The sequence below is a fragment of the Anomaloglossus baeobatrachus genome, chromosome 4, assembly GCF_048569485.1.
Source record: "Anomaloglossus baeobatrachus isolate aAnoBae1 chromosome 4, aAnoBae1.hap1, whole genome shotgun sequence".
Lineage (NCBI taxonomy): Eukaryota > Metazoa > Chordata > Amphibia > Anura > Aromobatidae > Anomaloglossus > Anomaloglossus baeobatrachus.
Window position 1 is genome coordinate 568935353 of NC_134356.1, and position 23374 is coordinate 568958726.

The window sequence follows — 23374 nt, forward strand, 5'->3', positions numbered from 1 at the left end:
ATGCTTGACTCTCTCGCTTGTCTCCAACTTCCGTTCCATCTATCCCTCCAGCATTTACGTGACCTCCGAGCTCCTGACCCTTTGCTGCACTTGACACTGAGTTTGATCGCTCCCTGTACACTGACGAGACTTCCTGCTGCTGACCTGGCTGACTGACAACTCTACTGCCATCTAGTGGTGTCCCTCCTCACTGCACCCTGAAGCTACACTGCTCAGTAACCCCTACCTTCAGGTCAGAATGACATACAAATTATCCTGACATATGTAGCTTACTAGCATTATCCGACCATCTATCAATCAAGTATGATGTCTGTCTTAAGACAAAAAAAAAAAATTAAAAACATCAAAGAGGTCCTGAACCAAAAGATAACATGTAATTTAGATTTCCTGTACAAACTGTATTGTAATTGAGTTCCTAAGTGCTCATGTTTTGGGCTGGGCTGTAATGAGGTGGCAATGCTTATTTATCCATATACGATGATCTACTAAAAAAGTAGGCACTTAGAAAAGATGAGTCACATTGTTTCAGGGGCAAACAAATGCAGCGCATGTGCAAGGAACATATGTGGGCTTAGTTTGTCGAAAATTAGGTGCTTTTTCGTGAGTTCATTTCTAGCTTGTCCTTCATTGATGCATCAACTACTTTGGAGGATTATAATTGACCAATAAATATGCCATGGAAACCATTAACAGTACTTTACATGCCATTAAGTAGTAAGTGCTGTCATTTTTTAACTCTTTTGCTGCTAGGATAATTTTTACACTTTGGTCAAACTCAAATAAAACCATAATTATGAAATAAACAAATCAAAATGTACACCCACACCTACATATTTTCTGAAAGCAGACACCTAGCATATTGTTAAAATGCTACACAGCACATTATCATGGATGTCATGCAATTTTTTTATTAAAGCAGAAAAAGAAAAAACAAAACAGAAAAATCCCTGTTGAAGACAAAAGTTTGAGCCAAGCAGATCTTGAGATGCACAAGATGCACAAAAACACTAAAATAAAGTAACATGACGTGTAGAGTATATTTGAACCTATGTATATCTGTATATACTGTATATCACAAACGTGACTAAACCTCACATATTTGTAAATATATTATTATATCTTTTCACTGGAGATCTGACACTTTGATACAATGTACAGTAGTCAGTGTACAACTAGTATAAGGCTACTTTCACACATCAGTTTTCTGTATTCAGGCACAGTCCTTTTTTTTCCTGATCCAACGGATCCTGAAAAAAAAGTGAAAACCGTATCCACCGGATCCGTTTTTTAACGGATCCGTTATGCCGGATCCGTTAAAAAACGGATCCGGTGGATACGGTTTGCATCCGTTTTTGCATCCTTTTCGTCCGTTTTTTGGCTGGATCCGTTTTGTTAATTACATTGGAGCATGCTCAGTTTAGAAAAACGGATCCGGCGGCCGCATCCGTTTTTTACCGCATTACGCCGGATCCGGCGTCCATAGGCTTCTATTGTAAAACACGCCGTATCGCGCCGGATCCGGCGCGATGCGTTTTTTTTGCCGGACAAAAAAACGTTGCAAGCTACGTTGCCTCCGGCCGCCGCTTTAACTAATTTTGCCGCATCCGGAAAAAAACGGATGCAACGCAAAGCCATCCGGTACAATCCGGTACCAATGCAAGTCTATGGGGAAAAAACGGATGCGGTACCGGATCCGTTTTACCCGTTTTTTTCCGGATTGAACCTGATGGCAAAAAACTGATGTGTGAAAGTAGCCTAACAGTGTAAATTTGGTGCCCTCTAAATAACTCAACACATCCATTAATGTCTAAACCACTGGCAACAAAAGTGAGTACAACCCTGTGAAAGCACCCAAATTGTGCCTAATCAGCCATTTTCCCTCCCCTGAGTCTAGTGACTCATTAGTGTTGCAAGGTGTAAGGTGTGAATAGGGAGCAGGTGTGTTACATTTGGTGTTGTTGTCGCGGGCGGAGGAGGGGACGCTGCGCTTACCCACTGCTCGGGTCCGGCTGCTGCTGCTGCTCGGTGGTGGCTCGAGCGGTGGGCCGGATCCCGGGGACTCGAGCGGCGTTCCTCGCCCATGAGTGAAAGGGGGGTTTGGTGTGTGGTTTGGGGATATTGTCCATGACGCCACCCACGGTTGTGGTGAAGTTGTGACACCACCGCTGCTCTGGACAGGGATCCCGGGAGCGATGACAGGGAGCAGCTTGGATGTTGGTTCTCCCCTCCGTGGGTAGGGGGTTTGGTTGTCCCGGGGCCCCGGTGAGGGTTTGGGGATGACAGGCGGGTTACGGGGCCTGGTGAGGTGCAGGGTCACGGGGGCAGCGCTGTGCCGCATGGCACGGTGGTACTCGCTCAGCCAGTAATTCACATGGAGTCTCTGGTCAAACAAACGGGTGGATGGACGGGTCTCACAGGCGGCTGCGGTTGTTCTCCTCCCGGTAGGTTGATGGTGACTGCCTTTCCCTGCACCTGTGTTGTGTTTACGGTTCCCGTGGCTTCCCACCGGTAACCCGCTCCCCAGCTTGGATGGATGCTGAGGGAGCCCGTTTTGCCCTCAGGCTCTGGCCCTGGGAACTGTAGCCTTGGCGGTGACTGTGTTTCCCTTCATGGTGTGAGCTGTTGCCTTCAATCGGGTCTTGACCTCTGGGAAACCCCGGAGGTTCCCTTCGCTAACGGATTTGACCGGTTTTACGGCGACTCCTAGCCTGGTCGGGGTCCGTAGGCTCTGCCGAATGGTGCTGGCTTCTCCTCACTCCCCGATCCGGTACCGGCGGGCCACCGCCCGTCCCCGGTCCTTACGGTTCACTCCAATCAGCCTCTCCTGCAGACGGTCACCACCGTCTGCCAACCTTGCTGTATGTGCCCGGGCCACACACCCGGACACAGTCAGGCTGCTCCTCTACCACCTCACTCTCCAACTCCAAAACTGATCTTTGCCTACTTTTCCCGCCTCCAGGACTGTGAACTCCTCGGTGGGCGGGGCCAACCGCCTGGCCCACCCCCTGGTGTGGACATCAGCCCCTGGAGGAAGGCAACAAGGATTTGTGTTTGACCTAGGTGTGCCTAGCCGGGGTGTGGGGTGTGTTGGTGTAGTAACTGTGACATCCTGGCTTGTCCAGGGCGCCACATTCCCCCTTAGTAAAATGCAGACCGTCCGCGGGCTGCCCGTCCATCACTGGTTTTATTTTTGTTAACTGCAAAGATAGAAAACGGTAAAAACATGTAAAAACATCACAAACATTTTCAACAGTACGGCTTCCGCTCTTCTCCCACCCAAACAACCTGGCCCTGATGCTGCCACTAAGAAGCGGGCAGCACCCCTTGACCTCAGTCCAGCACCAAGTTGCCCGAGCGGGTTCTGTCTCTTTCAGGAGACCCGCGTCCATGGGGACTCCTGAACCCCCGGAGGATCGCCACCGGTTACGGTAGTGGCGGGCCTGGGCCATCCCTTTCCTCCAGGCCCATCCTCCCAAATCAGCCTCTCCGGAGGCGGTAACGGTATCAAGCCAAAAACATTTTTATTTACATTCCACTAAGTTTGTGGTTGCCCTGTAGGTTCTCGGGCTTGTCCGTAAGCAGTTCCTTACGCAAGGTTTGCAGACAGTCCCTACGGGGACAACAGTTGCCGGCAGCGGCCGGTTTAATCACGGTTCCAATCAGGTAAACTTCTTCGGTTGATTATTCTTATCATTTAAACTTTCAAACTGGTACACTCAACACATAAAGCCCCCCCCTTTTAAAGAGTAGTTTCCCTATACCTAAGTGGGGGTCTACCTAGGTTGGGACGAGTGGACCTTCGGGGTCCGGTGTCAGTGGTGACAGGCAGTGGGGCAGAGGGAACAATCAGTTCCTCCTCCCTGCTATCATGTGGGGCAGGCAGAGGCGTAGGGGAGCTGGGTACAGGTACATCCCTGGGCACTGGCTCGCAGTTAATCATTTCCATCATTTCTTCATCCACGGGTTGTGGGAACAGTATCACTGGAAGAATCACCGCGCCGTTCTGCGTAGGCCAGTCTGCTGGAAAATCACCCATCATGGTGTGGATTACCTCTTTTTCCTTCTCCGCTGGTCTGGGAACTGGAGCCTCATCCGCTACCCTCAATGCTGGTGGGCACTTCTTCAGGTGGTCTCGGGAAGCACCTTCTCGGGGTACCCATGCGGTCGACAGAAATAAGCTTGGAACGCCTTAGCGGCGGTACGGCCGGTTAAGTCCTTAACTGGGACAACCATCATGAACCTTGAATAGTGGTCTACAATGGTCAGAGCGTAGGTGTACCCACTTCGGCTGGGGGTGAGCTTTACATGGTCAAGGGCAACCAGCTCCAGCGGTTGGTGCGTAATGATCGGGTGTAGGGGTGCCTTCTGGCTGGCCTCGTCCTTCCTTCTCAATGCGCAGGGGCCACATTCTCGGCACCAGCCCTCCACAGATTCCCGCATTCCACTCCAATAGAACCGCTCTCTCAACAACATCTCCAGCTTCTTCCACCCGAAGTGCCCAGCACCATCATGGTATGCTTGCAGGACGGTGGGCACGTTAGCCTGGGAAATCACCAGCTGGCGGATCTTCTCGTGAGTCTTCGGATTAATCAGCTCGCGATACAACTTCCCTTGGTGTAGGTACAGCCGGGTCCGTTCTCGCCGCAGACGTTGGGCTTCGGCAGGGGCGGCAGGGTCTATCCCAGCAGAACCCTGTTCCACTAGGGTCTTGACTAGGCGGACAGCAGGTGCCTGGTCCTGAGCTTCCTTCCACTCCTGACGGGGCAGCGGATCCAGGTTCACCCGTTGTTGATGGACATGCACCTTCTCAGTTAACGGCCGGTGAAATGCAGGCAACTCGATATCTTAGAGGTCGTCATCCTCTGGCCCCCTTCCGACAGGTGGGGCATCCGGGAGAGTGCATTGACGTTGGTACGGCCGGCCCGGTACTTGATTGTGAAATCGTAGTTGGCTAACCTGGCCACCCACCGCTGCTCCAACGCGCCCAGCTTTGCCGTATCTCGATGGGTCAGCGGGTTATTGTCTGTGTATGCGGTGAACTTGGCTGCTGCCAGGTAATGGCGGAACCACTCGGTGATAGCCCACACCAGTGCCAAGACCTCAAGCTTGAAGGAGCTGTAGTTCTCAGGGTTCCTCTCAGTCGGTCGGAGTTTTCGGCTAGCATAAGCTATCACCTTTTCCCTTCCGTCTTGGACCTGGGATAGAACAGCTCCCAAGCCCACATTGCTGGCATCGGTGTAGAGGATGAATGGGCGGCTGTAGTCAGGGTACGCTAGGATTTCCTCTCAGGTTAGGGCCGCTCTCAGCTGGCGGAAGGATTCCTCATGCTTTTCTTCCCACACCAATGGGGCTCCTAGGGGTCTACCACCCTTGGTCTGTCCCACGAGGAGGTCTTGCATGGGGGCAGCCATCTTCGTGTACCCCTTAATGAAGCGACGGTAATATCCCACCAGGCCCAGAAACTGCCTCACTTCCCTCACCGTGGTCGGTCTCGGCCAGTCTTGGATGGCGGTGATCTTCTTGGGGTCGGGGGTGACACCTTCTGCACCAACCACATGTCCTAGGTACTGCACTCTGGGCTTCAGCAGATGACACTTTGAGGGCTTCAACTTCATCCCATACTTAGCAAGTGACGCGAACACCTCAGCTAGGTGCTCCAGGTGGGCTTCATACGTCTGTGAGTACACAATCACATCATCCAAGTACAGTAAGACGGTCTCGAAATGTAGGTGTCCCAGACAGCATTCCATCAGCCGTTGGAAGGTTCCAGGGGCATTGTACAGCCCGAACGGCATGCTGTTGAACTCGCAGAGTCCCATAGGAGTGACGAAGGCAGTCTTCTCTCGGTCTTCCGGTGCCACGGCCACCTGCCAGTACCCGCTGGTGAGGTCAAGGGTGGAGAAGTAGTTAGCGGTTCTCAGCGCGGCCAGGGACTCTTCAATGCGGGGCAGAGGGTAAGCATCCTTATGCGTTATCTGGTTAATCTTCTGGTAATCCACACACATCCGCATGGTGCCATCCTTCTTCTTAACCAGCACCAACGGGGCGGCCCAGGGACTACAGCTGTCCCTAATAACCCCTGCCTCCTTCATGTTCCTCAACATGTCTTTGGCGCATTGGTAGTGCGCGGGAGGGATAGGCCTGTATCCCTCTTTAATAGGGGGGTGTGTACCGGTAGGGATGTGGTGTTGGACCCCTTTAATCTGCCCAAAATCTAGAGGGTGCTTGCTAAAAACTCGCTCATACTCCTGTACCACCCGGTATACCCCTTCCTTGTGGTGTGTGGGGGTATCATCAGTGCCGACGTGTAGCTCTCGACACCACTCGTCTAACTCCCCCAGGGATGAGTGGGAACCGGCAGTAGGCGGGGTGATCGGGGGAACGGCTTCATGGGTGGTGTGGGGATCTAGAGTGAGTAATTTGGCAAGGGTAGCGTACCGGGGAAGCCTAACCTCTTCCTCCCCACAGTTCAGCACTCGTACGGGCACTCTCCCTTTCTTGACGTCTACCACCCCTCGGGCGGCCATTACTGTGGGCCAGTGTTCGGAGCATATGGGCTCTATCATGGTGGGGTAGTCTCGCTCTTGGGGCCCTACCGCTGCCCTACACCAGATCATCATCTCACTCCTGGGAGGCACAATCAAAGGGGCCGCATCCATCACTCTCACTCCTCCAATCTCTCCTCCTGTCGAGTTCACATGCTGGCGATATATCAGGGCCCGGATCTCACGCTGCACAGCTCTCTGTCGGCTCCCCGCCGCTGTGGCGGCCAGCTGCTGCAGTAGGGTTAGCACGTCACTCATACAGTGCTCCATCACATTAGTCCCTAACACTACCTTCGGGTTATGATCACTGGGTTCATTCATTATCACAATCAAACCCTGGTGTTGCAGTTCAGCTCATCCCACGGTCATGGCCACTTGTTTGTACCCCACTTGGGTCAATGGGAGTCCATCAGCGGCAATCAGTGTCATACTACCATCTGGGGGGGTTAGTTCGTCTTTTCCCCAATACCGCTGATACAGTGTGTATGGTATTGTGGTTACCTGCGATCCAGTGTCCAGGAGAGCCATCAGCGGGATGCCGTCCACTGCCAGGGGGATGATGGGCCGGGCTCCGATGTACCGGTCCCGCCAGTCGGGGGGGCCACTGGGTTCGACTCCTAAGGACTGGCCCGTGGCCCTAGGGGTTGCTCGTTTAACGGACACCGTCAGGAGTAGTGGCCGGGCTTGCTGCACCTGTAACAAATCGGAGGTCCATACCGTGAGTCGTTGGCCCTTCTCCGCTGCATCCAGGGGACGTCCTCGGGGCGGTCGGCGAGCAGCAGCTTCCCCGGGACTGGGCTGGGACCTGGTTGAAGGCTGGAGTGCGGCGAGGATCTTGGTGAGGTCCCCATCCATGCGGCGGACTTGAGCAGCCAGTTCCTCCATCATTCCACTTGGAGCTGCAGGTACCGGAGGTGTTGGGAGGGCAGGGGCCACCACGACGGGAGCCGTCTCAGCTGGCCATGGGGCTGCCTCAGGGACTTCCGATGCTGGAGGCTGCAGAGCTTTAATGGCCCGTTCCTTTAACACGGCAAAGCCCACATCAGGGTGTTCTAGGGCCCACAGCCGGAGTTGCTTGCGAGGACCTCATCCCCTGGACAAACTGCTCCACTAGCATTTTGTTGCTGTCCGCATCGTTGATGGTGTCTACCTGCTTCAGTGTGCGGAGGGCGGTTTGCAGACGCAAGGCGTAGTCCCGAATGCTATCCGCAGGCCGTTGCCAGCATTGATAAAACTGCATCCGCAGCTCGGCTTCGGTACGAGTCTCAAAGGCAGTCTGTAGCTTCTCAAAGATGGTAGCTACAGAGGACCGGTCCCCCTCGGCCCAGGTCTCCGCCTCCTGCTCAGCTGCACCGGTTAGGTGCCCCAGCACTACCGCTGCACTTTGCTTATTAGTTAGGGGGTATAGTTCTAATAGCGGGCTAAGCTTCTTTCAGAAGACCTGCAACGCATCAGGTTTTCCATCGTACTGCGGCAGCCAGGTAGCTCCAGGCACGTAGGGCAAGGAGAACGGAATCACCTGAGCGAGAGCTGGGGCCGTGGCACCTCCCGCCAGTGCGGCCGGGACCTGGGCGGGCCCATTCCCATCCGCGGGTGCCACCGCGGCTGCGACCGCCGCTCCTCCAGCGGCTCCGTTGGGCGCAGACATCTTGTTTCCGTCCCCCTTAGTCTTTTTCCGGCTCCTCCTCTACAGGGGCGGAGTTTCGGCTTTCGCGCCTCCACTACTCGGGAAGACGCTCGAGCGGGGACTTTTCGCGCCCAAAATGGCGGCTTCTCAAGATTTTCGGCCGGACACCTCCGGCGGTCACAAGGCGCACCTCTACCAGACGGCAGAGCGGTAAGATCCTGTTCATGACGCCAAGTTGTCGCGGGCGGAGGAGGGGACGCTGCGCTTACCCACTGCTCGGGTCCGGCTGCTGCTGCTCGGTGGTGGCTCGTGCGGTGGGCCGGATCCCGGGGACTCGAGCGGCATTCCTCGCCCGTGAGTGAAAGGGGGGTTTGGTGTGTGGTTTGGGGATATTGTCCGTGACGCCACCCACGGTTGTGGTGAAGTTGTGACACCACCGCTGCTCTGGACGGGGATCCCGGGAGCGATGACAGGGAGCAGCTTGGATGTTGGTTCTCCCCTCCGTGGGTAGGGGGTATGGTTGTCCCGGGGCCCCGGTGAGGGTTTGTGGATGACAGGCGGGTTACGGGGCCTGGTGAGGTGCAGGGTCACGGGGGCAGCGCTGTGCCGCACGGCACGGTGGTACTCACTCAGCCAGTAATTCACATGGAGTCTCTGGTCAAACAAACGGCTGGATGGACGGGTCCCACAGGCGGCTGCGGTTGTTCTCCTCCCGGTAGGTTGATGGTGACTGCCTTTCCCTGCACCTGTGTTGTGTTTACGGTTCCCGTGGCTTCCCACCGGTAACCCACTCCCCAGCTTGGATGGATGCTGAGGGAGCCCCTTTTGCCCGCAGGCTCTGACACTGGGAACTGTAGCCTTGGCGGTGACTGTGTTTCCCTTCACGGTGTGAGCTGTTGCCTTCAATCGGGTCTTGACTGCTGGGAAACCCCGGAGGTTCCCTTCGCTAACGGATTTGACCGGTTTTACGGCGACTCCTAGCCTGGTCGGGGTCCGTAGGCACTGCTGAATGGTGCTGGCTTCTCTTCACTCCCCGATCCGGTACCGGCGGGCCACCGCCCGTCCCCGGTCCTTACGGTTCACTCCAATCAGCCTCTCCTGCAGACGGTCACCACCGTCTGCCAACCTTGCTGTATGTGCCCGGGCCACACACCCGGACACAGTCAGGCTGCTCCTCTACCACCTCACTCTCCAACTCCAAAACTGATCTTTGCCTACTTTTCCCGCCTCCAGGACTGTGAACTCCTCGGTGGGTGGGGCCAACCGCCTGGCCCACCCACTGGTGTCGACATCAGCCCCTGGAGGAAGGCAACAAGGATTTGTGTTTGACCTAGGTGTGCCTAGCCAGGGTGTGGGGTGTGTTGGTGTAGTAACTGTGACGTCCTGGCTTGTCCAGAGGACCACATTATCACTTACACACTCTCATACTGGTCACTGGAAGTTCAACATGGCTCCTCATGGCAAAGAATTTTCCGAGGATCTGAAAAAAAGAATTGTTGCTTTACATAAAGATGGCCTACACCCTAAAACTGAGCTGCAGCATGGTGGCCAAGACCATACAGTGGTTTATTAAAACAGGTTGCACTGAGAACAGGCTTCACCATGGTCGACCAAGGAAGCTGTGTGCACATGTGTGTCGCCCTGGGCAAGCCAGGGGACACAGGTCACACACCACCACACCCTACATCCCAGGTAGGCACATCTAAGCTGAACCAAAAATCCTTGTTGCCTTCCTCCAGAGGCTGATGATTCACACCAGGGGGTGGGCCAGGCGGTTGGCTCCGCCCACCGAGGAGATCACAGTTCTGGAGGCGGGAAGTACCAGGAGATAGAGTTTGGAGGAGGAAGTGGAAGGAGTGGCAGATTAGCCCCGGGCAGGGCAAGAGTGAAGTCTAGCTGAGGGCTAGAAAGGAGTAAACAACTAAGTGAAAGTGAGGAAAGTAAAGGAGAAATGGAGGAAAAGCAAGAGTGGTGACAGAGAGAGAGAAAAGCCTGAAGAGTCCAGCTAAGTGCAGGGCAGGTCAGCAAGGTCAGCAACGGCGGTGACTGTCTGGAGGGGGACCGTTTGGAAGTTCCTGGAAGGACCCCGTAGGCTGTGTGCCCGGTGGTCTGGAGCAGTGTTCTGAAGGACAGTCAGCACCAGGGCAGGGGCCTCTCGGACCCCGGCAAGGCTTGGAGTCGCCGTAAATTGCCGAATCCGTCAGTGAAGGGGACGTAGATCCCCCAACAACCAAGACCCGAGTGAAGGCAACAGCCCAACCTGTACAACAGAGACACCGCCACCGCCAGGGCACCAGTTTCTGAGGGCCAGCGCCTGCGGGCAAAGAGTAGAGCTCCCCCGGTCCAGCTTGAAGCCGGGGAGCGGGTTACCGGTGGGGACCCATCGCAACCAACTAGTACACAAGGTGCAAGGAAGAGGGACATCACCGTCACCTACTGGGAGAGCAATTGCAGCCGTCCGTGGGACCGTCTTACCAGCCGTTTGGTTTACCGGACAAACTGTGTCAACGTCTCAGGCTGAGTGAGTACCACAGTGCCGCAAGGCACAGCGCTGCCCCCGCGTCCCTGCGCCCACCAGGCCCTGCACCTCCCAAACCGTCACCGGGCCCCGGGATCACCGACCCCTACCCACGGAGGGGCAACACAACACCTAGCTGCTCCGCATCACCATCCCCGGGACCCCCGTATTGAGCAGCGGTGGTGAAATCACCACAACCGTGGGTGGCGTCACGGACTATAAACAATCCCCACACCCAACAAACCCCTTTCACTCACGGGCGAGGAGTGCCGCTCGAGAAACCCCCGGGATCCGGCCTACAGCTCGAGCCACCACTGAGCAGCGGCCGCCGGACCCGAGCAGAAGGGGTGAGCGTAGTGTGCTGACACCCTCCTCCCCGCCCGCGACACATGCTCAGCATCATATTCAGAGGTTGTCTTTTCAAAATACACTTATGAGTGCTGCCAGCATTGCTTCAGAGGTTAAAGGTAAGGGGCGGGGTCAGCCTGTCAGTGCTCTGACCATACGCCACAAACTGCATCAAACTGGTTGTCCCAGATGACGGTCGTCGTTGGCTGTCATCCCAGAAAGAAGTCTCTTGTAAATATGTTGCACAAGAAAGACTGCAAACAGTTTGCTGAAGAGATTACAGATATGGATTACTGGAACCTTGTCCTGTGGTCTGATGAGACCAAGATAAATGTAGCACCTCTGAGGTATCAGGTGCCAAAACATATGTAACCTGTGGACAACCCAAACCCTGGAATACTAGTACCAGTGACAACACAACACACAAACCCTTTTCCCTGCCTGGAGACAGCTTAGAGACGGGCCTGATGGAAGCCGGCTATTGGAAGGGGGCTCATCCAATCGGTAAGCTAGAACCCTGGGAGGGGTAGGGGCTGAACATGAACAGAGAGCGGGAACTGAAGTCAGTTAAGAGCGAGGAGGACGTCAGTTAGGTGTGAGGAGGTGAACATGAGAGAAAGTGAGGAGAAAGGTTTTAACACCTGAAGAAAGAACTGGAGCTAAAAAGGAGGAGAGTTGCTGTGGAGTAAAGAACCAGTGCTCAAGGAACTCAGGGTTGACAGAGGAGGGCGGGACCAGGACTCACAGCATCCAGCACAGGCAGAGGTGCAAAACCCTTGAACGGGAGTACGCTTCACGTTACATGTTAAATCTGCCAGGTGAAGAGATCATCAGGGTCCCTCATCAAGCTGAGTGTCCGGAGCAAAGCAGCAAAGAGGGGACCTGGGGACAGGGACAGGAGTCCAGTCCATTAAATCGTCCAGGCTGCCTGTTATATGGGCAAAGACTGTGAAATGGAGGGGATCCCAGGAAGCTTTAGGCCATGGGGACCCACCACAAACCAAAGTGTGAACGGAGGACAGCTCACCAGGTCACTAACTGGCAGTGGGAATAAAGTGTGAAGGAACACCTGAAAACCAGCACCACCCGGGTGGCGGTACTAGAACAGTGAGTAAAAGCCAGTTAAAACTGCAGTCCCTGTGTGGCTTGAATCCTTTCTACATTGGTGCGTCATCAGCTCACACCGCACACTACAACCACCATCATCCTCTTCCGGGGCCTAGCCCTACTTGCGGAGGGCCAGAACACCTGAGCTGCATTATACTACCCTCCCCAGGAAGATCACGCAGCGGTGGCTCCTACAAAATAGATGCAATCCGCAAGCGGCGTAGTCGAAAACGCTTTTATTTATTTTATTTTTATTTTTCCAATTTTTCACCCTTTTTCGGATCGACCCCCGGGGTCACGGAATCGGTCATTGGCCGCGACCATGACTCCCCTGTTCACCATAGGCCCGGGACCGAGTATCCCACTGCCCTGGGGCGTCACAATAAACTTATTTGGCTCAGATGGTGTCAAGCGTGTCTGGTGGCAACCAGGTGACGAGTACAAAGACAAGTGTGTCAGGCCAACAGTAAAGCATGGTGGTGGGAGTGTCATGGTCTGGGGCTGCATGAGTGCTACCGGCTGTGGGGAGCAACAGTTCATTGAGAGAACCATGAAAGCCAACACATACTGTGACATACTGAAGCAGAGCATGATCCCTTTCCTTTGGACCTTGGCTGCAGGGCAGTATTCCAACATAAGAACGAGCCCAAACACACCACCAAGACGACCACTGGCTTGATAAATAAACTGATGTTAAACTGTGTTGTGTTGCACTCTTCCTTGAGTCTAAGGGCGGCTTTGCACGTTGCGACATTGCACGTGCGATGTCGATGGGGTCAAATCGAAAGTGACGCACATCCGGCGTCGCAGTCGATATCGCAACGTGCAAATCCTTTTTGATACGATGAACGAGCGCAAAAGCGTCGTTATCGTATCATCGCTGCAGCCTCCAACATTTCCATAATGCCGGTACAGCGACAGGTACGATGTTGTTCCTCGTTCCTGCGGCAGCGCACATCGCTGTGTATGAAGCCGCAGGAGCGAGGAACATCACCTTACCTGCCGCCGGCTGCAATGAGAAGGACGGAGGTGGGCGGGATGTTTACATCCTGCTCATCTCCGCCCCTCCACTTCAATTGGCCGCCTGCCGTGTGACGTCGCTGTGACGCCGCACGACCCGCCCCCTTAGGAGGGAGGCGGGTCGCCGGCCAGAGGGACGTCGCACGGCAGGTATGTGCGTGTGAAACTGCTGTAGCGATAATAATCGCTACGGCAGCTTTCACTAGATATTGCACGTGCGATGGGGGCGGGACTATCGCTGCAGCATCGGTAACACATTGTTACCGATGTCGCAGCGTGCAAAGCCCGTCTAAGGTTTCAGTTCTTTTCTGGGGTAGGTGTAGTCCTGTTTCCTATGTTGAAGGGTCGTTAGTTCCACCGTGTTGCGTCTCTCTATCTCTGGCCTAGAGGTGCTGGAAGCAAACCGCCTCGTCTCTGCTTTGCGGCCCGTTCTCTCTCACACGGTCCTGCTAGTCGATACTCCAGTAGCAAGGAACTGTGTTCTCTCTCTAGGCCTCTGATCATAATGGTCTCGCAATCTCAGACACACCTTCCAGGCAGTTTTTCCACCACAAGCCAGCGTGCTCGCTCTCCTCACTGCTGGTTCTCTCCCTCTTCCTGCTCCACACACTCAACAATAACCGTGCCCAAATTAACACAACAAATTGAAGGTGGTTGATTGAAGGACTAGTCCAAGTGCACACAAATCGGAGGAGAGCTGAGTGTAATTCAATCCTTTGCAGATGCTGACCTCTACACCTTCATGTATTGATAATGCCCCTTTTGTGTCTATATACTAATACTATCATCTTCGTGTCTATAAATGAATAGTTCCACAATATATGAATGATACCTCCTTGTGCTTCCACATTTTACTAATGCAACCTCTGTGCCACCACACATTAATAATACCCTCCACTTGCCGTGCTCCGTATATTACTGACATCTGACAGGCCACAAGCCGTTTGTGTCAACCAGAACTAGCAGCAGAGCAGGGAACCAATGGCTCCCAATTCCAACACAGTTTTCAATGCAAATACTGTTGAAAGCAGCATCTGTTCAGGTCCAGGAATCCAGGCAGACCACTTTCTTCTCTGCTGACATTGCGATTTCATTATGCCACAGCTCTTGTGAAAACAGAAGGATTGCAATGTTGAAATCATCTGCCCAATCCTTCAGTTCCCTAAAATCTGCTGTTAGTGAAGCGTCACAAGGCCCCCATACACACTAGTTGAGTGTGTGGTCCTGACAAATTCAGCCACTGAAACAAAACAATCGGGTATGTTGAAATCCAGTTATCCTTCTCTTTCCTTAAAACTGCTACATTGGAGAGCCAATGCCTCGGTTCCACTTGCGTTTTGCACAGACGAGTGCCATCCGATAAAATATCGGATTGCACCCGCACCAGTGTAAATCTATGGGGCAGTGTCCATCTGAAATTGATTTTTCATGTCATATTGGCATGACAAATGAATCGCAGCATGCTGAGTTTGGCAGGGAGAATTGGCTGACACATATCCATACAAGTCTATGGGAGCGTGTGAAACATCGCAATTTATTCGCATGTCATCCGAGTGCAGTGTAACGTACACAGAGACAGGCCGGGGAGGGGAGGGAGAAAGTGCTTCCTCCCTCTTCTCCGCAGCTGTGATCCGAATCCATGACCCTTAACTGACACTAGCAGCAGAGGGTCATTAGCATTAGCTCTCGCATTGGAAATTATGCGCAAGTGGAACCGAGGCCTAAAGGCCGCTTTACAAGCTGCGACATCGCTAGCCGATGCTAGCGATGTCGAGTGTGATAGCAGTCGCCCCCATCGTACGGCCGATATGTGGTGATCGCTGCCGTAGAGAACATTATCGCTAAAGCAGCGTCACACTCACATACCTGCTCTGCGACGTCACTGTGACCGGCGAACCGCCTCCTTTCTAAGGGGGCGGTTCGTTCAGCGTCACAGTGACGTCACTAAGCGGCCACCCAATCAAAGCGGAGGGGCGGAGATGAGCGGGACGAACATCCCGCCCACCTCCTTCCTTCCTCATTGCGGGCGGGACGCAGGTAAGGAGAGGTTCCTCGTTCCAGCGGTGTCACATGGAGCGATGTGTGCTGCCGCAGGAACGAGGAACAACATCGTTACTGCAGCAGAAACGATATTTGGGAAGAGGGGGGCATGTCACCGATTAGTGATTTTGAACGTTTTTGCAACAATTCAAATTCGCTAATAGGTGTCACACGCAACGACATCGCTAAAGCGGCCGGATGTGCGTCGCAAAATCCGTGACCCCAACGACATCGCTTTAGCGATCTCGTAGCGTGTAAAGCCACCTTAAGGGTCCCATACGCATCAGGTGGTTTGACTGTCCCACTGAAATAAGCAGATTAGGACAACATTTAATTGAGGTGGAACATTCTGTACATATGGGCGTATTCTGGGATATTTGGGGACTACTAATTATGTAATTTTGTATAAGCTTAATTAAATAAGAAATGTTCCTTTTCTCTCTGTCTCTGTGTTTAAAGAAAAAGCAATGAAAAATACCCATCATATACGGCAATATGGCCTCTTTCTCTGCAGGTAGGCTCAGTTTATGTATTATGCTCACTGCTGGAACACTTTATGGTCACATTTTTCATAAGACAGCCTCCCTGCAAAGAATATAATATATAGTAAGGGCTGATTCATATAGAGTCACCACATTTGTGAACAGACTTGCTCAGCAGAAATGAGGAAATTGGATTGGGGGATAATGGAGATCATTTAGGAAAATGGTTTTGGATCATATTTGCGCTGTGTTTGGTCTTCTATCATTATATATGCAGCTGCACTGTGCCTATCACCCTGTATAGCCGTGCCCACAGTCGTGACAATACAGTAGGCATCAGATTTGTCAAGTTAACAAGCTCCTTCTTGTATCTTTATTAGTAAATTCTAACAGCAGTTGACCTCACAGACATTTTTAACATACAGTTGAATCCAGAAGTTTACATACACTATTTATAAAGACACATCTGCATGTTTTTCTCACTACATGACATGAAATCAAAATAAAGATTTCCCATTTTAGATCAATTAGGAACCAAAATTATTTATATTTGCCAAATGCCAGAATAATGAGAGAGAGAGAGAGAGAGAGAAAATGTTTTAAGGCATTTTTATTATTTTACGCAGTCAAACGTTTACATACATTTCATTAGTATTTGGTATCATTGCCCTTAAACTCTATGACTTGGGTCAATCATTTTGGATATCTTTCCACAAGCTACTCACAATAGTTGGTAGGAATTTGGGCCCATTCCTCCTGACAGAACTGGTGTAACTGAGCCATGTTTGTAGGTCACCTTGCTCGCATCTGCCTTCCCAGCTTTGCCCATAAATTTTCAATAGGATTGTGATCAGGGCTATGTGATTTCCACTCCAAAACATTGACTTTGTTATCCTTAAGCCACTTTGTAACCAGTTTTGCAGAACGTGATGCAGCCACCCCCATGTTTTATACTTGGGATGGTGTTCTTAGGCTTCACAGCTTCTTCCTTTTTCCTCTAAATGTAACAATGGCCATTATGGGCAAGCAGTTCAATTTTAGCTGCATAAGACCAAAATGTCTGAAAAAAATAAGGTCTTGTTCCTGTGTGCATTTGCAAACATTACTCTGGCTTTGATATGTTTCTTTTGGAGTAATGGCTTCTTCCTGGCAGAGTGGCCTTTCAGCCCATGTTGATACAGTATTCATTTCACTGTGGATAATGACACAATCTTACCAGGTTCCGCCAGCATCTTCACAAGGTCTTTTCACTTTTATTCTTGGGTTGATATGCACATTTCTCACCAAAGCATATTCATCTTTGGTAAACAGAACCCATCTCCTTCCTGAGCAGTATGATGGCTGGACAATCCCATCTTGTTTGTACTTGCATATAATTGTTTCTATAGATGAACAAGGCACCTTCAGGTATCTGAAAATAGCACCCAGGAATGAACCAGACTTGTGCAAGTTCACAATTCACTTTCTGAGATCTTGGCTGATTTCTTTTGACTTTCCCATGATGCTACACAAAGAAGCTGTGTGTTTCAGGTGTGCATTAAAATGAAAGCACAGGTGTGTCTTTAATTAACTCAAATGTTGCCAACAGACCTATCAGAAGCTTCCAAAGTCATGGTATCATCATATGGGCTGTCCCATATTGTTTAAAGGCCTAGCACTCTTAAGGCCACTTTACACGCAATGACGTCGCTAACGAGATGTCGTTGGCGTCACAGAATTCGTGACGCACATCCGGACTCGTTAGCGACGTTGTTGCATGTGAAATGCACGAACGACCTCTAACGATCAAAAATACCCACCATATCATTGATCATTGTCCGGTAGCTCTATTCCCGATTATCGTTGCTGTTGCCGGATGCAGGTTGTTCGTCGTTCCTGCAGCAACACACATCGCTATGTGTGACACCTCAGGAACAAAGAACATCACCTTCCCTGCGGCCGCCCACAATGAGGAAGGAAGGAGGTGGGCGGGATGTTGACTTTTCAGAATGTAATAAAAATGCCTTTAAACAATCTTTCTCTCTCATTATTCTGGCATTTGGCAGATATAAATAATTTTTCTTCCTAATTGGCCTAAAACGGAAAAGATTTATTTTGATTTCATGTCAAATAGTGAGAATAACATGCATATGTGCTTTTTTAGATAGTATATGTTAATTTCTGGTTTCAACTGTATATTGCTGCTCCTACTTATGTATTATCAGTCTTCCTATAATTATTGCATAAGAAAAGCAAAATGACTGAATGGTGGAATTGGTGAAACTATAGACAGGATTTCATTGAAGACAGGTTTAAAGATACTAGAGCCTATAAACGCTATTTATTCTGGCTTATATTGCTCTGTTTAACTAGACTGGCTCAAGTAACAAAGGTTTAATGGTTGCATATATTATTTTATGGTATGAACAATGAGGGGTCGGCAGTGATAATTGCCATATGATTATGTGCTATTTGAGCTAATAGGGAAATTATGTAGCAATTGAAGCACAATTACCCAAGGTTGGAGCAAGGTTTGCAAAGGCTAGATAGATAATAATATACTGCATTGGCTTGGCTTCCATTTATTTTTTTTACAGGTGGGAAATGGAGATTGGTAAATAGATTATTTCCATTTATTGGCCCTTTAAAAAAATATGTCAGTGATTAACCGACAAATATTGGTTTATCATGAGATGGCATCTGCTAGGTGAGCCTACAATCATCATTGGTTGGCAGCACGTCACCACCACATGTAAACAATATTTCTGCCATATACAGTACAGTATATGAAAACTATGTGGGGTAGAATGATTGTAGTAACCATTGTTCATCCTAGCACAATATGCACCTGACGATTATTGCGGTAGGTAGAGTATATTGTGGAGTAATAAGAACTGATTGACGAGCAGTATCATTAATAAGAGCTATTTACGTACTTATTATCTGCCCATGTAAAAGAACATTGGTCCCATAAAATTATAAAATGTCTTCGTGACCCTATAGTTTGGGGACTTTTATAGTAACAGGATAAGAAATTCTATATTGGCTCAACCCTTCACTTAAAGGGAACCTTCCAGGTCCCCTATGCCCTCCAACCCAGAAGCATTTACATCTGTATGACTAAATTTCCTCCCTAACCAGCCCTGAATAATGTTATTTACTTAACTCGATGATAAAAAAAATAGTATTTATAAGCTCCGCTGTTCCTTTGCTACTTAGCCCTCTGACTAGTCGATGGAGTGTTAGTTTTCCCAGACTAGTCAGCCCACTTAACAGGTTATCACGCCCAGTTGGCATGAAAACATGATTTCCTTGAGCTGGCACATTGCCAACTAATGGAAATCTCACGCATGCGCGCATCTCATTTTGGCAGCATCATTGCGCTTCTGAGGTTGGGTGTACACGTCCCGACTTCAGAGAGGTGCACTGCGCATGATCGGAAGAACAACTTTTGTACTTCTGATCATGCGCAGTGCACTTCTCTGAAGCCGGGACGCATATGTGGCACCCCTGAGACTCTAGTAGCCACAGGGTACTGCACCCCAATCAGGGTGCAGTATCTATCTCAGGTAAGGAGGGAGTTAATCACCAGTGTTCCACATTCACACACTACACACAGCCTAGGAATCTTCATACAGAGTGGGTAGGTAGGCAAAGGGGTGGCCATACGAACATGGACTTCCCGGTGCACTGAAGCCAGACACCTGGGGGGCGGATTCCACTTGAAGTATAAATAAGCACTACACATGCACATCATGGCCAGTCAGACCCGTCAGGACCATAGTTCTGGCAACACATCTCTGGAGAACTTGGACTTTGCTGGCCCGGTGGCTTGGAGCGGAAGCTCAGCCAGGGTACCTAACTGCGGAGGGGGACACACTAGAAATAGAACACTCTCTCTTTCTCTTTTCACAACGCCGGTGGTGACCCCTTTACCGGATCTGGGATTGACCGGAGCCCATCACAGCAGTGACTGGGCTGGCAGCTGAAGTTGTGAGAAAACTACACCCTGAACCTGCAGAGACTGTGTTGGCTCATCCTTACTGGCACCGTCGCCCAGCGCTTAGGCGCCAACGGCCATTACAACCCTTGGCATCCACCCGGGACCCGCTCCACCTGTGGGGAGTGATACCATCCCGGCTTCCTTAACACCTGCCCCAGAGAGGAACTCGGCAGTGGTAGTGATTCTCTGGCCACATACCTCAGGTGGCGTCATGACAAACTCTTTTACAAATACCCCGCTTCCCTCTCCCACCATTTAACTGTACGCCTCAGGACAATGGAACCAGGCAAGGCCACCTCGTGACAACGCCTGACCCGACCCGAAATGGCCCGGTGACGAGTAGGTTTAGCCGCCTGCCCCGTGGGGCGCTACACATACACCCGGCTTTAGAGGTGCAGTGAAGCTGCCGAAATTTGCTGTGTGCATGCTCGAAAATTTCTAGGAGCCAACAGAGCATGAAAACATGGAAAAAGGGCCAACTAGAAACAACGCCCCATCAACTAGTCAAAGGCCTAATTAGCATAGGAACAGCGGAGTTTATGAATACTTTTATAAAACATTCAGGTAAGTGAATAAGATTATACAGGGCTGGTTAGGCAGGAAATTTAGTCATATAGATGTGAATGCTGCTGGGTTGGAGGGCATAGGGAATCTGACTGGTTCCCTTTAATTATAGTAGGGCTTAATATAAAAATTCTATTGAATAAGCAAGTGTAAAATAAGCCAATAGCAGGTAGCAGTATGGAATGCATATTATGCTGCATTCACAAATCCGGGAGTCACGGTTCGAGCATGTACCGTGAAGCACGGACTGTCCGCGGTTTTCCTGAGTCAAACTAGACAGCCTACAGTATGTCTATTAAGCTAAATATTCAAGTCAGGAGTCCTGCAGGCAGTCCGTTCATCATGGATACTGTATGGGAATATGGCATTAGGCTAAGTGCGCACTGCATTAAGCCTATGTGCCCACGGGAGATTAAACCTGAGGATTTATCTGCAGAAAATCCGCTGATTTTCTGGATTTTCCAGATAAATCCGCAGGTTTCAGTATGTACAGACACTCCCCATGTTATCCTATGGGACATGGGGAGTGCTGTGTCCATGCTGCGGATACATGCGGATGTCCCGCAGCTGCACGTAATTGCATGTCAATTATTTCTGCGGAATTGCCTGTGTAAATCCCAGCCCTCCACTATGGAGATAGAGGCCGGGACTTCCGCAGGTAAGCCGCACGAATGCCCGCAAGTTTACCGCAGATATTTCGCTGTACTACTGCAGCTAAAAATAGCAGTGGATTCTGGTGAGCAGCTGCGGGAAACCTGCGTATGTACCTGCAGATATATCCGCAGGTACAAAACTCCTATCGGCACATAGCCATATGGTTCATATTATGCACATATCCATCTGACTGTAGCCACAGAGTGGATGGATGTGTGCCGCACAGGGATAGGGGGTACTCAGAGCTGGGCCAATGGGGTCACTTCTAGAGGTATCACGGTGGCGTGACCCGGTCTGTGATCCCAGGCTCCACAACAAAAAGGGTATTGTCTGTGATGCCACCCGTGGGTTGCGGTGATGGTGGCACCGCCGCTGCCTCTGGGGACCGTGCCTGGGACTGATGGTGTGGGGCAGCAAGGTGGGATGCCCTCCACGGGTAGGGGAGTTGTAGTCTCGGGGCCCAATTGGGAGTTGTGTGGTGGCAGGGATTGCAGGGAGCAGGAAACTCACAGTTCGGTTGTCCTGGTGCTGGATGAAGCTAGGCTGATGTGTGTGATCAGAAAACACAGAGTCCTTTGTAAACCAACTTGCCAAATGGCCGGTCACCGTTGGCGGGTGTCTTCGGGTCCCACACCCAGATGTACAGCCAGGGGCCCTTCCTTCCACACTCTCCGTCTGTCTCTCTCTTGTCTGGACTAGTCTGTTCGAACGGCCTCCGGATTGGGTCCCTCTCCCAGCACCGGCGGGCTACAACCCTGTCCCGGTCGCCTCAGGTTCCCCGCTGCTGGATCTCCGTCACCTGTGGCCCTCACAGCCACCTAGTCCAGTAGTCCAGGGCTCCAACCCCGGGTACCACTTTCTCCGGGAAGCTGCAAGCTTCCCCTGTCAGCTTTCCACTGACTACAGCACAACTGACTGAATTCTGCTCTGTCACTTCCTTAGCTCCTCTCGCCCCCTCCTTTTTCCTGGGGAGGGGGTGAGTAGGGCCTGATTGGCTGCTGTACATCTGTGTGGGGATTGTGTAGCTGCCAAGGAGGATTAACTCTTTTTGTGACTACCTGGTTTTACCAGGGAGTCACAGATGCAATGGCATTGGCATTCACTACAGGGTCCAATAGTAAGTATGTACAGTGCCTACAAGTAGTATTCAACCCCCTGCAGATTTAGCAGGTTTACACATTCGGAATTAACTTGGCATTGTGACATTTGGACTGTAGATCAGCCTGGAAGTGTGAAATGCACTGCAGCAAAAAAGAATGTTATTTCTTTTTTTATTTTTTTTTTAAATTGTGAAAAGTTTTTTCAGAGGGTCATTTATTATTCAACCCCTCAAACCACAAGAATTCTGTTTGGTTCCCCTAAAGTATTAAGAAGTATTTCAGGCACAAAGAACAATGAGCTTCACATGTTTGGATTAATTATCTCTTTTTCCAGCCTTTTCTGACTAATTAAGATCTTCCCCAAACTTGTGAACAGCACTCATACTTGGTCAACATGGGAAAGACAAAGGAGCATTCCAAGGCCATCAGAGACAAGATCGTGGAGGGTCACAAGGGTGGCAAGGGGTACAAAACCCTTTCCAAGGAGTTGGGCCTACCTGTCTCCACTGTTGGGAGCATCATCCGGAAGTGGAAGGCTTATGGAACTACTGTTAGCCTTCCACGGCCTGGACAGCCTTTGAAAGTTTCCACCCGTGCCGAGGCCAGGCTTGTCCGAAGAGTCAAGGCTAACCCAAGGACAACAAGGAAGGAGCTCCGGGAAGATCTCATGGCAGTGGGGACATTGGTTTCAGTCAATACCATAAGTAACGTACTCCACCGCAATGGTCTCCATTCCAGGCGAGCCCGTAAGGTACCTTTACTTTCAAAGTGTCATGTCAAGCCTCGTCTACAGTTTCCTCATGATCACTTGGAGGACTCTGAGACAGACTGGTTCAAGGTTCTCTGGTCTGATGAGACCAAGATCGAGATCTTTGGTGCCAACCACACACGTGACGTTTGGAGACTGGATGGCACTGCATACGACCCCAAGAACACCATCCCTACAGTCAAGCATGGTGGTGGCAGCATCATGCTGTGGGGCTGTTTCTCAGCCAAGGGGCCTGGCCATCTGGTCCGCATCCATGGGAAGATGGATAGCACGGCCTACCTGGAGATTTTGGCCAAGAACCTCCGCTCCTCCATCAAGGATCTTAAGATGGGTCGTCATTTCATCTTCCAACAAGACAACGACCCAAAGCACACAGCCAAGAAAATCAAGGCCTGGTTCATGAGGGAAAAAAATCAAGGTGTTGCAGTGGCCTAGTCAGTCTCCTGAGCTTAACCCAATTGAAAACTTGTGGAAGGAGCTCAAGATTAAAGTCCACATGAGACACCCAATGAACCTAGATAACTTGGAGAAGATCTGCATGGAGGAGTAGGCCAAGATAACTCCAGAGACCTGTGCCGGCCTAATCAGGTCTTTTAAAAGACGATTATTAGCTGAAAT